The sequence below is a fragment of the Apis dorsata genome, unplaced genomic scaffold (assembly GCF_000469605.1).
Source record: "Apis dorsata unplaced genomic scaffold, Apis dorsata 1.3 scaffold_99, whole genome shotgun sequence".
In the NCBI taxonomy this organism is placed as follows: Eukaryota; Metazoa; Arthropoda; class Insecta; order Hymenoptera; family Apidae; genus Apis; species Apis dorsata.
The window spans coordinates 1813310-1818936 of record NW_006263397.1 but is presented as its reverse complement, the minus strand read 5'-3'; the positions used below and the strand labels follow the sequence as shown (position 1 = coordinate 1818936).

The window sequence follows — 5627 nt, the reverse complement described above, 5'->3', positions numbered from 1 at the left end:
AAAAAAAAAAAACGAACTCCTTATCAATTTTCATTCTTTTTTCGAGACAAATATTTTTTATAAATAATATTATTGCAAAAGAATCGTATCCAATTAAATCGTGAAATTGTGATGGAATGCCTTGAAATCGTACAAGTGTTATTCTTATTACGAACACTTTAATCATTATCGATTAAGATTATTCTTTTAATTTCAGAGCACGACGTAAAAGGCTTCTAAACCATCGATTATTTCTCGCTGGTATTCGACGTCTTTATCCCCTTGATCCGATTCATATTTCATGGACCCGTTAGACAAGCGTCCAATGGCGTCTGGAATCTATCAGACGGCCAACGTATAATTCTTGCGGTGCTCCCCGGTTCCGTGCGCCCGTCCATCCTAGTTAGAAAGTCATTGTTTATGATACCACTCGCTGACCGGTTTTTTTCCACAGACTGGAGTCCCTGCGGAGGAGCCCATAACGCTATCCTCGATCGGCGTAATTGCTCTCCGAGGGGTTCCTTCTTTTTATTCTTTTTATTTCGTGGCCTTTTCTTATTTCTTCTTCGTCTTCTTCTCTGTCTCGACCCCCTGTCTTTCGCCTGCGATATTTTGTTGAGGTCAGTTTTCTCGTATTCTCGCGATGGAGCATTATTTTGACGATGAGGGGAGAAAAAAAACTAAATAAGTGTTTTACTTTTAATTTTTTCCCGAGGAAAATCGTATGGATTTTTTAATAGGAATAGATTTCTTTCAATCTTTTGATTTTTTAATCAAAATTTTAAGTTTAGTTATAAGAAATTCTTAGATTCGTGTAATACAAATCGTGTTTGCTTACTTTCATTTTTCGTTTTGTTTTAAAACTAATATTGACGCAGCAATATATAATGTATACAGTAAAAATTATAATCTAAGGGGTTAAGTGTATACAATGTTGCGTTATATTCAATTCAATATCACATACGCGTGATAGGATTATATAACCGTATTGAAAGTCATTCGCAGCTTTATTTTTCAATCAGTCAACTATTTAATTGCAAATTATATAAGAGAAATTCTTGATCTGTTTTTATATTAGCTAAAAAAAGAATCATCATTTTTTCCGATAAACTCTAAATTCAAAATTTCCCGCCATATATTTATCCATTTAAGCGCGCGGCTTTTAAAACAAGTCCATTTTAACAATTGAAACAGATCAAAATTTCGATAAATTCCAAATTTTACGTAAAATTATTTTTAATTTCTTGGAAATTTTAAAATTAAAAAAAAATATTCTTTTCCCTAATTTTCAGATTCATTCTCATGCACCCGCCATTTTCGGCCTTCTTTGTCGCTCTTTGTCACTTGGCCGTGCTCAAATCGCAGGAACGTGTTCGAACACACGACACAAGGAACGAACGACAGAGACGGGGAGACACGTTTGGTATCGCGTAGCGTATTCACAATCGATGGAATGACGTCGAGGCCAAGCAGACCAATCAAACCACGATTTGGCTTAGCCGCAACAGTCTCCTTCCCTGATAAGAAAGGAGCATCGAACTCGCAAAAGCTCCTTTGTTCCCCGGACCGTGTTTCTCCTCCTCCTTTTTTCTTTCTTTCTTTCTTTCTTTCTTTCTTTCTTTTTTTCTTTCTTTCTTTCTTTCTCCCTTAGTAGCCTTAGTATTTCTCATATTTTCCAACCGAGTTTGTTTTCATTCGTCTTCTCTCTCTGTCCACTCGTTCTTTTCGAATCGTTTCGATGAGTTGATCGTCTGAATTATCGGATTTTACACGATATGCAACTTTGACTATTCGTTTCGTCTCGATACGATCGGCCGAACGATGTACTTGCGTGACTCCAATCAATTTTTTAATCTAGTTTTTTTATATTTGTATATTATATACTCTTGATTTTCTTTTCGTTATTCGATTATTCGGAACCTGGTACGTGTTTATTTTTTTGGTAGGATTCATTGAAAGAATTTGAGTTCTTCTTTTCTTTAAATTGAATGATTGAGAAATGAATATCTTCTAATATTTTTTTGACAATGGTGTTTAAATTAATATTTTCAATTAATTTGAAATTCCAATGAATTTTTTTAAATAATCAATAGAGAAACAGATAATTATTTTTCTTTTAAATTGGATAATAATATTTTTTTCATAAACGATATATACGAGATTATCTTTAAGTTCATTCATATTCAATTTTAGAAATTATATTTTTCTCACGTTCATGTTCGCTTATAGGCGAGTCAAAATTTCCATACGTAATACCAATATGAGAACTCGACGCTTGTCCTTCGAGTCCTATCGAAAACAAGATAAGCGGTTTTGCTCGATTTTAATCACGCCTCTATTTTTCGAGTTGCCAACGTTATTTCATTTATCAAGCGGAAGAAAGTCGAATAAATGACGCCGTTTAAATTCCCTTCGAAGGTTGTGTATCGAACTAACTAAGTTGCGTCATTCGATATCGGAAACGAGAACCTGTTTTCACGATTTTGAAAGAGAGAACGACCGACCACGTTCCTTTTCCTTTTCCTTTTTTCTTCTTTTTTTTTTTTTTTCCCTTTTCGAAACGCGGAACAGCCGGTTCTGTTTTATACGTATAGCGTGTGTTTGCCAATTCTCGCCGCTTCTCACACGCGCGATAAGGCCAGTGACATTCTCGAGCGGTGTGCTGGAAGATGTTGTTTTAGGCCAGGCAAATAAGTGGCTTTGAGCTGACAGAGCACGCCTTGTGCTTGGCTAGTGTAAAGATAGGCGTTTTAAAAGGACGTGAAATCTGACCAATTTCTCAACACACTTGCCCAAGTCCAATTTTAACATTTACCCTCGTATCTTTGCAGAATTGTTTTCCCAGTCATGGAATTGGACATGTTATGATTCTTCGTTGCGATTTTCTTGCTCCAATTTTATCGACGCGAGAAATGTTTGATCTCTGATAATTGTTCTTTCCGTTTCGGAGATTGCATCGCGTTAAGATTTGTGATCTTATTGTTTTCAACTTTGACTCATACGTTTCTTCTAGATTAGACGTTTTATTGATTTTTTGGTTTCTTTGGTTTACACAAAAAATTACACAATGATAACAGATTATGAATAGATATTCCTTTTCGAGTTTATACAAAATATAAAATATCGATGTATTATGAATACAAATAATTTGAGTTTAAAAATTCGATTGTCGAGTCTTCTAATAGATCATACACGAGCAAATTTAAATTAGATAGATACATAGCTCGGTTGCATCGTTCCATTTAATCCGTATCGCTTCAACATCCGCCTCCACAGACAATAGGGCACAGACAACGAGGATGCATAAGAGAGAATCGTGAGAAACTCGAAAACAAGCATACACGCGTGTTGTATACAGAATGACCACGATGCAACGTTAATCGCCGATGTTAATTAAGTCGTATCTCTGTAAACGATTGCGATTAACGTTGACCGTGGGTGGCGGGTTACGATATTATTCTATTGTCCCCTTCCGTTCCTTTAGAACGGCCCGTTTCACGTCTATTTAGTCACGTACGGATCGTAAAACGTGCAGGCTCTTTTAACGCTCTACCCTAATTTCCCATTTACGCGGCGCACTTATAATCGACGTATTACCTATTATGCCCACGATAAAGTAATTTTCTCGTCTTCCCGATTCCTGACTCTCGTGGGTCAACGAACGTTCAATTCCTAGGGAAAGATTTGTGAATCACGTTGAACAACATTTCAATATTTTGCAACAAGATCAGAGTGTTATATTTTGAATCTTTTAATCTTAGATCAGAGTGTTATATTTTGAATCTTTTAATCTTAGATTATATGAACGAACGAATTTTCAAAGTTTCTATATTGCAAGTTTTGAGTTTTTCTTTAGAGTCGAACGAAAAGAAGTAATAACGCGAACGAATTTGAGGACCGCCTTGGCGAAAGGTGTGTAGACCCCGGCCCCGGGGTCGTCATCCACGGATTCTCGAATTCTATCTATCTGATCTTTAAAAATTGTTACATCCTCGATAAAGAAAAGTTATAAAAAGCAGCATCTCGTTTCGTTTATTGTCAGAAAGGAAGAGAGGAAGGCTCATTGTCGGTTTTATCGAGCATCTTTTAAACACGCATGGGTGTTGTTAGAGATTCAGTTTGAGGAATGGCTTTGCTGGTTGAACGCGCGCGCGCCACTCACGCGTGGGAGTGATATACACGGAATAATATGGTACAAGGTTTCATATAATCGACTTCTCGAGTGTATTACCCCGGCCTTTCTGCCCGTTGTTTGTCGCTCGTTCGGTTATCTTTATTTCTTTCACGTCTATGTGCTCGCTTCCATCAACGTAAATAGACATAACCACGACGACGACGAACGGAGTCGCCTTGAGGCTTCATTTTTGCGATTATTCTATCGTGACCCTCGTATTTTGAATTCCTTTCTGCACGTTGATCAAGTTTATCTCGATCGTTCGATTTCTCGGTACATACCAACTTTGATTAATTTGCAGAAATAGCCAATAAAGTGGCGCATTCCACTTATCACCGCCGTATTCTCTCTTTCTCTTCTCAATGTGTGTAGATCTTTCTTTCACATCTCAAAAATTTAACAGTTAAATAAAACGCGGTCATTTTGAAAAGGGAAGACAATCGTTCGAAACCAAAAAGAAGAAAAGAAAAAAAAAAGAAACTCAATTAACGCGATATCATCGTGTTTACGCATTCCTTGTAGCGTTATCCCCTCCAATAACTTTTCTATCAAGTCCACTCCGTCTCTTCTCCCTACTTGTACGTTATTTCTGGGACGAAGATAGTCGGACAGAGAGCGATATATAGATCGACAGAAGGAGAAAGTTAAATATTTGTCGGACCCCACACTCCCCACCACCATTTGATTTATCCGCCACAACTCACACACCCAACCTAACATCCGACATCAAACGATCTCACTGACTCGTCCAATGCAAAATTAGGTCGAATTTTTTGATCTTCCCTCCCGTCTCGTGACTCGAACGCCACTTAAATTCCATTCCTGTCCACGGTGGGCCAACTTTACGAGCTTCTTCGCGGCCCCCTTTTTCGAATCCCTGCCCGACATCTGTTTCTAATGACGCAATTCTCCCGCACGAATCCTCTCCCTCCTTCTGTATCACGGGAAAGCGCGTTACGATCGCGTTTTTCGAGGCTGTAAACGTTTCGTCGATCATTCTTTTTAAAGCTTCTCCTTCGCTTTTTCCCCCCCTCGCATCGAGTTCGCCCCCGAGTTTTCCCTTCCCCGTAAACAGAGGAATGAATAATGCAAGGACAATATCCATATTCCACGCCACGTGGTGCATACTACTTCTCCAACGGAATTCTGACGGTATTTCGAAGGGAGGGAATCAATTACGCGAAGCGGGATATCGAAATACGACGTGTGTTAATGTTGCTCCTTTGTTTCTTAGGAAGAAGGGTTGCGTATTCGCTGGAAAACTAGGCAAACAACTACGACGTTGCGCGTGAGCCTCTACCATGGTTCTTAGAAACATTTTGGATCGGTGTTATTCTAATCGTAACTCGATATTCGCTGACGAGCGGAATTAACGAGCGATTAAAAAGGCTGAGAGAGAGAAAGAGAGAGAAAAAGAGAGAGAAAGAGAGAGAAAGAGAGAGAAATAGAAAGAGAGAGAGAGGGAAGTTTCGCG

At 38.3% G+C, this 5627-nt stretch overlaps 1 protein-coding gene across 5 annotated transcripts in view; it reads left to right on the top strand.

Moving 5' to 3' along the window:
* Positions 1-5627, top strand: part of LOC102678389 (sestrin homolog) — a 140092-nt gene that overhangs the window by 115294 nt on the left and 19171 nt on the right. Inside the window, exon 2 of one of the 5 annotated variants that reach the window (XM_031508759.1) lies at positions 1394-1402. The exons of 3 other annotated variants lie outside the window; for them this stretch is intronic. The gene's annotated coding sequence lies outside the window, so the exon portion shown is untranslated. Of the gene's footprint in view, positions 1-1393; positions 1403-2997; positions 3000-5627 lie in introns of all 5 variants that reach the window. One more of the 5 variants, XM_031508758.1, reaches the window with a different exon arrangement.